The sequence below is a fragment of the Phalacrocorax aristotelis genome, chromosome W (assembly GCF_949628215.1).
Source record: "Phalacrocorax aristotelis chromosome W, bGulAri2.1, whole genome shotgun sequence".
NCBI classification, from domain to species: domain Eukaryota; kingdom Metazoa; phylum Chordata; class Aves; order Suliformes; family Phalacrocoracidae; genus Phalacrocorax; species Phalacrocorax aristotelis.
In genome coordinates, this window is record NC_134310.1 from 6,868,213 (window position 1) to 6,881,039 (window position 12,827).

The window sequence follows — 12,827 nt, forward strand, 5'->3', positions numbered from 1 at the left end:
TAAGCTTTGAAGAAGTCAGGGAGAACGGTGGACGTCCCTGAGGACTGGAGGAAGGCAAATGTTACCCCTGTCTACAAGAAGGGCTCGAGGGAGGATCCGGGTAACTGTAGGCCCATCCGCCTTACTTCAGTCCCTGGGAAAGTTATGGAACAAATCCTCCTGGGGGCCATCACAAGTCAATTGAAGCACGTGATTGGGAAAAGCCAACATGGCTTCACTAAAGGCAGATCGTGCTTGACTAACCTGGTGGCCTTCTATGACAAAGTGACTTGCCTGGTGGACATGGGGCGGGCGGTGGACATTGTCTACCTGGACTTCTCCAAGGCCTTTGATACGGTCCCCCATAGTCTCCTCCTGGAGAAATGGATGTGTTATGGGCTAGAGAAGCGGTCTGTGCAGTGGGTGGGGAACTGGCTGACAGGCCGCACCCAAAGGGTGGTGGTAAATAGCTCTTTCTCAAACTGGCAACCTGTCACTAGTGGAGTCCCCCAGGGATCGATATTGGGCCCAGTGTTATTCAACATCTTTATAAGTGATCTGGATACTGGCATCAAGAGTAGCCTGATGGAGTTTGCTGATGACACCAAGTTGAGTGGGGAAGCAGACATGCCAGAAGGGAGAGCTGCTCTGCAGGGAGATCTGGATAGGTGGGAGGAGTGGGCCAGCAAGAAGCTTACAAAGTTCAACAAGGAGAAGTGTAAGGTCATGCACCTGGGAAGACATAATCCGGGAGTGCAGCACAGACTGGGATCCACCTGGCTGGAGAGCAGCTCTGTGGAAAGGGACCTGGGGGTCCTGGTGGACAGAAAGCTCAACATGAGCCAACAGTGGCTGCTGTGGCCAAGAAGGCCAACAGGCTGCTGGGTTGCATCAAAAAGGGCATCGCCAGCAGAGATAAAGAAGTCATTATCCCACTCTACTCAGCGCTTGTCAGGCCACACCTGCGTACACACCTGTGTACAGTTCTGGTCCCCTCTATACAAAAAGGATGTGGACAGGCTGGAAGGGGTCCAGAGAAGGGCCACCAAGATGATCAGAGGACTGGGAAGCTGCCGTACGAGGATAGGCTGGGAGAACTGGGTTTGTTCAGCCTTGAGAAAAGGAGGCTCAGAGGGGATCTCATCCCCATGTACCAGTACTTAAGGGGTAGTTACAAAGAAGATGGAGACTCCCTTTTTACACGGAGTCCCATGGAGAGGACAAGGGGCAATGGACACAAATTGCTCTTGGGGAGATTCCGATTGGACACCAGAGGGAAATTTTTCACACTGAGGAGAGTCAACCATTGGAATAATCTCCCCAGGAAAGTGGTTGACTCGGCCACGTTGGACACTTCAAGAGTCGTCTGGACAGGGTGCTGGGCCGTCTTGTTTAGACTCTGCTCTTCCTAGAAAGGTTGGACTAGATGACCTCTGAGGTCCCTCCCAACCCCTGATTCTGTGATTCTGTGATTCTGTGATCATTAGAAATAATAATAAAAATAATCATAATAAAAGCTATTTATGACACGGCCTTTATTCACAGAAAGATTTGGCCCAGGGCTTTGTTTTTGCAGTTTGGCTCGATGACAGATTCCCCCACCCACCTCTGCCCTGTAGTCCGCACCAGCCCAGACCCCCAGGACACAGAAAGGGAGAATAAAACCCTGCTGGGGCAGAAGCTCCACCAGCTCAGCCCCGCCGGAGCCACCATCACAATGTTTCACAAGCGCACCCCCCGTGCTCCGGGGGGCTGTGTCCACCTCGCTGCCCAGGTCAGTCACTCATGTCCTCTGTAAAAGACAGCTCTTGGCATGAGAACGGCGACCGGAGGGGAAGAGCTCCTTTCTCCTAACAGAGCAGGGTGGAGGGGCCAGCACGAGGTTCCCCCTCGCACAGTGATTCAACCCTGACCCAGCAGGATTCCCCTTGAGGGAGAGGAGGCACCTTTGTCCAGCGGTGTTGGAGACAGAGGTGTGAGGTCACCAAACTGAAAGACAAAGGCATTACAAGGTGAGTGAGGCTTATGGAGACCAGACCTGAAGTTGGCATCTGTTTCCAAGCAATTTTAACAAGCAGCCTAAGTGCTCCAGAGGAAGCACGAGCATCAGCAGTGCCGGCGGTGAAAAGCAGAAAGCAAAACCAACCACATATTTTGGGGAAAAGTCTGCCGCTGGCATTGAAGCCTCTGGGCAAACACCACACGCAACAATCCAAGGCAGGATGGAGCTGTGGAACGAAGGGAGAAATGTTTCTGTCTGCCATGTCAGGGCCAAGTGCTGCCACAGACTGAAGGATGGTGCCTTTTCTCCAGCCCTCTGCATCTCTCGGGCAGCTACTCAGGCATGCCAGCTATTCCCCTCTCCTGGGGCTCTACCATCACTCCACCCTGTGCAACTCTGTGCAAAGCCTTCGCATTCGCATCACGGAAGTGCTTTGCCTTGCAAGGCCGCCGTGTCAAGTGTAACCAGAGAGCTGGGGATATATTGGGTTCTGGAGACGTGTTGTCTCCCTCTGTGACGAGGTCTGAAACACTAAATTGCTATAACAGTAGTGTTGAAAAGTCATGCAAAGTTGGGCAGCGGAAGGCACTGAGGAGAGCAGGAGTTTAAAAGTGAGCGATGGAAATGGAAGGACACGATTCATCCTCTTTTGCTGGGAAGAATCAGCCTCCTCCTGGGCAACAGAAATATTGCACGGGTTTAAAGAAGGCAAAACCTGATGGATGAAAGCCTGCCACAGCTAGGTCTTGCTGGAAGCCACTCTCTGCCTTTCATGTTCCTTGAATATCAATAAAGACAGAGGTTTTGCAGGGAATAGTGGGAACTTGCAGCACTGCTGACTTGGGGCAACAGCATGGGCCTAAAGGGGGTGGGGGGGAAGCGACAGGCATTTGTTTTGCCTGGCTCCCCTACATGAGCTCGAGGGAAGGAAGAAAACAGGTATGAGCTTCAAGGAGCAAATGAGATCAGTTTTAAACTAAGAGTAGTTGCTATATTGCTATCACAAGTTGATGAGGGCCTTTTAAATCTAGGTATTTTTCAGAGGAAAAGAGTAGAAGTGACCTCAGCTAGGCAGGACAGGACCTGCCTGCAAGCCAGGTGTGGGAAACTATAGGATTGAATCAACATGTGGGTCCCATGGTAAGTTGTTTGAGATAGAAAGCGGGCTGGAGGACTATGGGCATGCGATGGAATTAGCTTGACTACAGACCCGGCATCAGACCCGCTGATGGAAAATCACAGAGAATCTGCAAGTCACCAGGAGGAGGAAGAAAGGCGAGGGATATCTCAGCCTTGAGAGCAAACGATGAACAAGAAAGGCGAGGGACATTTCGACCTTGAGAGCAAACGATAAACAAGAACAAGGAATTTTGGCACGAAGTGCAGAAATAGACTGTTCGTTAAGGAAGTGTCGCAACCCGTGAAGCTTGTTTACAAGAGCATATAAAAGCACTGCGACTTAAAAATAAAGCTGAAGCTTGCTCTATCACTCACATTGAGTTGGCTGCTTGCTTTCCTCGCTCGCCGCAATTGGCGCCCGAACAGGGACCTGAAAAGGACTATTTCTGATACGGCAGCGAGAGACGGAGACGCACTGGCAGACGGCAGCCAGGGGGCAAAAGAGGAGTCGTTTTATGCATCATTCCTGATACGTTCCGACCCTCCGGCCTGGACCCAACCTCGGAATTCAAGAGGGGATCCGCTTTCCGCAGTTGAAGCTAAGCCGGGAGCGAGAGCCGTACAAACGACGCTGATTATCCTCACATCGGGCGATGGAGGTCGAGGTAGCTTTTGAATTATTAAAGCGCTTTTTAGAAAAGCAGGGAGTAAGTCAGTTAAAAGACTTGTCAGGGCTAGTTGCAGTGGGCAAAGCGAAAGGGTTTTTTAAAGAACCGGAGTCGATTTTTGAAGTAGAGGAGTGGAGAGCTTATGGTGATTGCTTGTGGGACTTGGTGATAGATGACGATAAGACAGCGAAAAAGCTAATGAAACCTTGGTGGGAAGTGGTTAACTGTATGAAAAAATATAAAACTGAAAAAAGATTAGCAACAGCCGCCTCTGATCGGCTAGACAACTGTGACCCCAATGCTGGAAAGATTGGAATTGGCTTAGACAATCCCTCGCCTCCCTTCTCGGGGATCCCAGTTACTGTACCTCGAAGACCCCTTGCTCCTCCTCCTCCCCCTCCTGGTAGATCTACATCATAGAAAGATGAGAAGCAAAAGGAGCACTCATAAGTTTGAGGACAACTGTGACTCTACAGCTGCATTTTGGAATCCGACAAAGATCATAGCTGCTTCCTTCTTGGCTCCTGGAGTTGGTGTTGCTCAAAGCCTCACGACATTAAACAAGCTAGGCGTTGGCTAGCTAAGCAAACAAATGCCACATCAGAGGCATTATCTGACTTATTACTAGATGTAGACTCCGTAATACACGCTACGTTGCAAAACCGCGCAGCCATAGAGTTTTTGCTTTTAGCCCAAGGACATGGGTGTGCTGAATTTGAAGGGATGTGTTGCATGAATCTATCAGATCACTCGGAATCAATACATGCAAGTCTTGAGAGCTTAAGAAGGAGGGTCTCAGAACTTAGGGAGGATGATCCATGGCATTGGTTTAACAGCTTGTTTAATGGATGGGGCATTGGCAATTGGATCAAGAGCATTTTGCAGATGGGACTAATGATATTTATAATGTTTATCATTATATTAATGTGTGTCCCTTGTATATCGCAATGTATGCAACGAATGATGGAAAGAAGTATGAATGCCGTGTTCCTTTCTCAAGGAACAAAAGAAAAAGGGGGAAATGTGGGAAACTATAGGATTGAATCAACATGTGGGTCCCATGCTAAGTTGTTTGAGATAGAAAGCGGGCTGGAGGACTATGGGCATGCGATGGAATTAGCTTGACTACAGACCCGGCGTCAGACCCGCTGATGGAAAATCACAGAGAATCTGCAAGTCACCAGGAGGAGGAAGAAAGGCGAGGGATATCTCAGCCTTGAGAGCAAACGATGAACAAGAAAGGCGAGGGACATTTCGACCTTGAGAGCAAACGATAAACAAGAACAAGGAATTTTGGCACGAAGTGCAGAAATAGACTGTTCGTTAAGGAAGTGTCGCAACCCGTGAAGCTTGTTTACAAGAGCATATAAAAGCATTGCAACTTAAAAATAAAGCTGAAGCTTGCTCTATCACTCACATTGAGTTGGCTGCTTGCTTTCCTCGCTCGCCGCAATTGGCGCCCGAACAGGGACCTGAAAAGGACTATTTCTGATACGGCAGCGAGAGACGGAGACGCACTGGCAGACGGCAGCCAGGGGGCAAAAGAGGAGTCGTTTTATGCATCATTCCTGATACGTTCCGACCCTCCGGCCTGGACCCAACCTCGGAATTCAAGAGGGGATCCGCTTTCCGCAGTTGAAGCTAAGCCGGGAGCGAGAGCCGTACAAACGACGCTGATTATCCTCACATCGGGCGATGGAGGTCGAGGTAGCTTTTGAATTATTAAAGCGCTTTTTAGAAAAGCAGGGAGTAAGTCAGTTAAAAGACTTGTCAGGGCTAGTTGCAGTGGGCAAAGCGAAAGGGTTTTTTAAAGAACCGGAGTCGATTTTTGAAGTAGAGGAGTGGAGAGCTTATGGTGATTGCTTGTGGGACTTGGTGATAGATGACGATAAGACAGCGAAAAAGCTAATGAAACCTTGGTGGGAAGTGATTAACTCTATGAAAAAATATAAAACTGAAAAAAGATTAGCAACAGCCGCCTCTGATCGGCTAGACAACTGTGACCCCAATGCTGGAAAGATTGGAATTGGCTTAGACAATCCCTCGCCTCCCTTCTCGGGGATCCCAGTTACTGTACCTCGAAGACCCCTTGCTCCTCCTCCTCCCCCTCCTGGTAGATCTACATCATAGAAAGATGAGAAGCAAAAGGAGCACTCATAAGTTTGAGGACAACTGTGACTCTACAGCTGCATTTTGGAAGCCGACAAAGATCATAGCTGCTTCCTTCTTGGCTCCTGGAGTTGGTGTTGCTCAAAGCCTCACGACATTAAACAAGCTAGGGTGTTGGCTAGCTAAGCAAACAAATGCCACATCAGAGGCATTATCTGACTTATTACTAGATGTAGACTCCGTAAGACACGCTACGTTGCAAAACCGCGCAGCCATAGAGTTTTTGCTTTTAGCCCAAGGACATGGGTGTGCTGAATTTGAAGGGATGTGTTGCATGAATCTATCAGATCACTCGGAATCAATACATGCAAGTCTTGAGAGCTTAAGAAGGAGGGTCTCAGAACTTAGGGAGGATGATCCATGGCGTTGGTTTAACAGCTTGTTTAATGGATGGGGCATTGGCAATTGGATCAAGAGCATTTTGCAGATGGGACTAATGATATTTATAATGTTTATCATTATATTAATGTGTGTCCCTTGTATATCGCAATGTATGCAACGAATGATGGAAAGAAGTATGAATGCCGTGTTCCTTTCTCAAGGAACAAAAGAAAAAGGGGGAAATGTGGGAAACTATAGGATTGAATCAACATGTGGGTCCCATGGTAAGTTGTTTGAGATAGAAAGCGGGCTGGAGGACTATGGGCATGCGATGGAATTAGCTTGACTACAGACCCGGCGTCAGACCCGCTGATGGAAAATCACAGAGAATCTGCAAGTCACCAGGAGGAGGAAGAAAGGCGAGGGATATCTCAGCCTTGAGAGCAAACGATGAACAAGAAAGGCGAGGGACATTTCGACCTTGAGAGCAAACGATAAACAAGAACAAGGAATTTTGGCACGAAGTGCAGAAATAGACTGTTCGTTAAGGAAGTGTCGCAACCCGTGAAGCTTGTTTACAAGAGCATATAAAAGCACTGCGACTTAAAAATAAAGCTGAAGCTTGCTCTATCACTCACATTGAGTTGGCTGCTTGCTTTCCTCGCTCGCCGCAATTGGCGCCCGAACAGGGACCTGAAAAGGACTATTTCTGATACGGCAGCGAGAGACGGAGACGCACTGGCAGACGGCAGCCAGGGGGCAAAAGAGGAGTCGTTTTATGCATCATTCCTGATACGTTCCGACCCTCCGGCCTGGACCCAACCTCGGAATTCAAGAGGGGATCCGCTTTCCGCAGTTGAAGCTAAGCCGGGAGCGAGAGCCGTACAAACGACGCTGATTATCCTCACATCGGGCGATGGAGGTCGAGGTAGCTTTTGAATTATTAAAGCGCTTTTTAGAAAAGCAGGGAGTAAGTCAGTTAAAAGACTTGTCAGGGCTAGTTGCAGTGGGCAAAGCGAAAGGGTTTTTTAAAGAACCGGAGTCGATTTTTGAAGTAGAGGAGTGGAGAGCTTATGGTGATTGCTTGTGGGACTTGGTGATAGATGACGATAAGACAGCGAAAAAGCTAATGAAACCTTGGTGGGAAGTGATTAACTCTATGAAAAAATATAAAACTGAAAAAAGATTAGCAACAGCCGCCTCTGATCGGCTAGACAACTGTGACCCCAATGCTGGAAAGATTGGAATTGGCTTAGACAATCCCTCGCCTCCCTTCTCGGGGATCCCAGTTACTGTACCTCGAAGACCCCTTGCTCCTCCTCCTCCCCCTCCTGGTAGATCTACATCATAGAAAGATGAGAAGCAAAAGGAGCACTCATAAGTTTGAGGACAACTGTGACTCTACAGCTGCATTTTGGAAGCCGACAAAGATCATAGCTGCTTCCTTCTTGGCTCCTGGAGTTGGTGTTGCTCAAAGCCTCATGACATTAAACAAGCTAGGGTGTTGGCTAGCTAAGCAAACAAATGCCACATCAGAGGCATTATCTGACTTATTACTAGATGTAGACTCCGTAAGACACGCTACGTTGCAAAACCGCGCAGCCATAGAGTTTTTGCTTTTAGCCCAAGGACATGGGTGTGCTGAATTTGAAGGGATGTGTTGCATGAATCTATCAGATCACTCGGAATCAATACATGCAAGTCTTGAGAGCTTAAGAAGGAGGGTCTCAGAACTTAGGGAGGATGATCCATGGCGTTGGTTTAACAGCTTGTTTAATGGATGGGGCATTGGCAATTGGATCAAGAGCATTTTGCAGATGGGACTAATGATATTTATAATGTTTATCATTATATTAATGTGTGTCCCTTGTATATCGCAATGTATGCAACGAATGATGGAAAGAAGTATGAATGCCGTGTTCCTTTCTCAAGGAACAAAAGAAAAAGGGGGAAATGTGGGAAACTATAGGATTGAATCAACATGTGGGTCCCATGCTAAGTTGTTTGAGATAGAAAGCGGGCTGGAGGACTATGGGCATGCGATGGAATTAGCTTGACTACAGACCCGGCGTCAGACCCGCTGATGGAAAATCACAGAGAATCTGCAAGTCACCAGGAGGAGGAAGAAAGGCGAGGGATATCTCAGCCTTGAGAGCAAACGATGAACAAGAAAGGCGAGGGACATTTCGACCTTGAGAGCAAACGATAAACAAGAACAAGGAATTTTGGCACGAAGTGCAGAAATAGACTGTTCGTTAAGGAAGTGTCGCAACCCGTGAAGCTTGTTTACAAGAGCATATAAAAGCACTGCGACTTAAAAATAAAGCTGAAGCTTGCTCTATCACTCACATTGAGTTGGCTGCTTGCTTTCCTCGCTCGCCGCAATTGGCGCCCGAACAGGGACCTGAAAAGGACTATTTCTGATACGGCAGCGAGAGACGGAGACGCACTGGCAGACGGCAGCCAGGGGGCAAAAGAGGAGTCGTTTTATGCATCATTCCTGATACGTTCCGACCCTCCGGCCTGGACCCAACCTCGGAATTCAAGAGGGGATCCGCTTTCCGCAGTTGAAGCTAAGCCGGGAGCGAGAGCCGTACAAACGACGCTGATTATCCTCACATCGGGCGATGGAGGTCGAGGTAGCTTTTGAATTATTAAAGCGCTTTTTAGAAAAGCAGGGAGTAAGTCAGTTAAAAGACTTGTCAGGGCTAGTTGCAGTGGGCAAAGCGAAAGGGTTTTTTAAAGAACCGGAGTCGATTTTTGAAGTAGAGGAGTGGAGAGCTTATGGTGATTGCTTGTGGGACTTGGTGATAGATGACGATAAGACAGCGAAAAAGCTAATGAAACCTTGGTGGGAAGTGATTAACTCTATGAAAAAATATAAAACTGAAAAAAGATTAGCAACAGCCGCCTCTGATCGGCTAGACAACTGTGACCCCAATGCTGGAAAGATTGGAATTGGCTTAGACAATCCCTCGCCTCCCTTCTCGGGGATCCCAGTTACTGTACCTCGAAGACCCCTTGCTCCTCCTCCTCCCCCTCCTGGTAGATCTACATCATAGAAAGATGAGAAGCAAAAGGAGCACTCATAAGTTTGAGGACAACTGTGACTCTACAGCTGCATTTTGGAATCCGACAAAGATCATAGCTGCTTCCTTCTTGGCTCCTGGAGTTGGTGTTGCTCAAAGCCTCACGACATTAAACAAGCTAGGGTGTTGGCTAGCTAAGCAAACAAATGCCACATCAGAGGCATTATCTGACTTATTACTAGATGTAGACTCCGTAAGACACGCTACGTTGCAAAACCGCGCAGCCATAGAGTTTTTGCTTTTAGCCCAAGGACATGGGTGTGCTGAATTTGAAGGGATGTGTTGCATGAATCTATCAGATCACTCGGAATCAATACATGCAAGTCTTGAGAGCTTAAGAAGGAGGGTCTCAGAACTTAGGGAGGATGATCCATGGCATTGGTTTAACAGCTTGTTTAATGGATGGGGCATTGGCAATTGGATCAAGAGTATTTTGCAGATGGGACTAATGATATTTATAATGTTTATCATTATATTAATGTGTGTCCCTTGTATATCGCAATGTATGCAACGAATGATGGAAAGAAGTATGAATACCGTGTTCCATCTCAAGGAACAAAAGAAAAAGGGGGAAATGTGGGAAACTATAGGATTGAATCAACATGTGGGTCCCATGGTAAGTTGTTTGAGATAGAAAGCGGGCTGGAGGACTATGGACATGCGATGGAATTAGCTTGACTACAGACCCGGCATCAGACCCGCTGATGGAAAATCACAGAGAATCTGCAAGTCACCAGGAGGAGGAAGAAAGGCGAGGGATATCTCGGCCTTGAGAGCAAACGATAAACAAGAAAGGCGAGGGACATTTCGACCTTGAGAGCAAACGATAAACAAGAACAAGGAATTTTGGCACGAAGTGCAGAAATAGACTGTTCGTTAGGGAAGTGTCGCAACCCGTGAAGCTTGTTTACAAGAGCATATAAAAGCACTGCGACTTAAAAATAAAGCTGAAGCTTGCTCTATCACTCACATTGAGTTGGCTGCTTGCTTTCCTCGCTCGCCGCAATTGGCGCCTGAACAGGGACCTGAAAAGGACTATTTCTGATACGGCAGCGAGAGACGGAGACGCACTGGCAGACGGCAGCCAGGGGGCAAAAGAGGAGTCGTTTTATGCATCATTCCTGATACGTTCCGACCCTCCGGCCTGGACCCAACCTCGGAATTCAAGAGGGGATCCGCTTTCCGCAGTTGAAGCTAACCCGGGAGCGAGAGCCGTACAAACGACGCTGATTATCCTCACATCGGGCGATGGAGGTCGAGGTAGCTTTTGAATTATTAAAGCGCTTTTTAGAAAAGCAGGGAGTAAGTCAGTTAAAAGACTTGTCAGGGCTAGTTGCAGTGGGCAAAGCGAAAGGGTTTTTTAAAGAACCGGAGTCGATTTTTGAAGTAGAGGAGTGGAGAGCTTATGGTGATTGCTTGTGGGACTTGGTGATAGATGACGATAAGACAGCGAAAAAGCTAATGAAACCTTGGTGGGAAGTGATTAACTCTATGAAAAAATATAAAACTGAAAAAAGATTAGCAACAGCCGCCTCTGATCGGCTAGACAACTGTGACCCCAATGCTGGAAAGATTGGAATTGGCTTAGACAATCCCTCGCCTCCCTTCTCGGGGATCCCAGTTACTGTACCTCGAAGACCCCTTGCTCCTCCTCCTCCCCCTCCTGGTAGATCTACATCATAGAAAGATGAGAAGCAAAAGGAGCACTCATAAGTTTGAGGACAACTGTGACTCTACAGCTGCATTTTGGAATCCGACAAAGATCATAGCTGCTTCCTTCTTGGCTCCTGGAGTTGGTGTTGCTCAAAGCCTCACGACATTAAACAAGCTAGGGTGTTGGCTAGCTAAGCAAACAAATGCCACATCAGAGGCATTATCTGACTTATTACTAGGTGTAGACTCCGTAAGACACGCTACGTTGCAAAACCGCGCAGCCATAGAGTTTTTGCTTTTAGCCCAAGGACATGGGTGTGCTGAATTTGAAGGGATGTGTTGCATGAATCTATCAGATCACTCGGAATCAATACATGCAAGTCTTGAGAGCTTAAGAAGGAGGGTCTCAGAACTTAGGGAGGATGATCCATGGCGTTGGTTTAACAGCTTGTTTAATGGATGGGGCATTGGCAATTGGATCAAGAGTATTTTGCAGATGGGACTAATGATATTTATAATGTTTATCATTATATTAATGTGTGTCCCTTGTATATCGCAATGTATGCAACGAATGATGGAAAGAAGTATGAATGCCGTGTTCCTTTCTCAAGGAACAAAAGAAACAGGGGGAAATGTGGGAAACTATAGGATTGAATCAACATGTGGGTCCCATGGTAAGTTGTTTGAGATAGAAAGCGGGCTGGAGGACTATGGGCATGCGATGGAATTAGCTTGACTACAGACCCGGCATCAGACCCGCTGATGGAAAATCACAGAGAATCTGCAAGTCACCAGGAGGAGGAAGAAAGGCGAGGGATATCTCGGCCTTGAGAGCAAACGATAAACAAGAAAGGCGAGGGACATTTCGACCTTGAGAGCAAACGATAAACAAGAACAAGGAATTTTGGCACGAAGTGCAGAAATAGACTGTTCGTTAAGGAAGTGTCACAACCCGTGAAGCTTGTTTACAAGAGCATATAAAAGCACTGCGACTTAAAAATAAAGCTGAAGCTTGCTCTATCACTCACATTGAGTTGGCTGCTTGCTTTCCTCGCTCGCCGCAATTGGCGCCCGAACAGGGACCTGAAAAGGACTATTTCTGATACGGCAGCGAGAGACGGAGACGCACTGGCAGACGGCAGCCAGGGGGCAAAAGAGGAGTCGTTTTATGCATCATTCCTGATACGTTCCGACCCTCCGGCCTGGACCCAACCTCAGAATTCAAGAGGGGATCCGCTTTCCGCAGTTGAAGCTAAGCCGGGAGCGAGAGCCGTACAAACGACGCTGATTATCCTCACATCGGGCGATGGAGGTCGAGGTAGCTTTTGAATTATTAAAGCGCTTTTTAGAAAAGCAGGGAGTAAGTCAGTTAAAAGACTTGTCAGGGCCAGTTGCAGTGGGCAAAGCGAAAGGGTTTTTTAAAGAACCGGAGTCGATTTTTGAAGTAGAGGAGTGGAGAGCTTATGGTGATTGCTTGTGGGACTTGGTGATAGATGACGATAAGACAGCGAAAAAGCTAATGAAACCTTGGTGGGAAGTGATTAACTCTATGAAAAAATATAAAACTGAAAAAAGATTAGCAACAGCCGCCTCTGATCGGCTAGACAACTGTGACCCCAATGCTGGAAAGATTGGAATTGGCTTAGACAATCCCTCGCCTCCCTTCTCGGGGATCCCAGTTACTGTACCTCGAAGACCCCTTGCTCCTCCTCCTCCCCCTCCTGGTAGATCTACATCATAGAAAGATGAGAAGCAAAAGGAGCACTCATAAGTTTGAGGACAACTGTGACTCTACAGCTGCATTTTGGAATCCGACAAAGATCATAG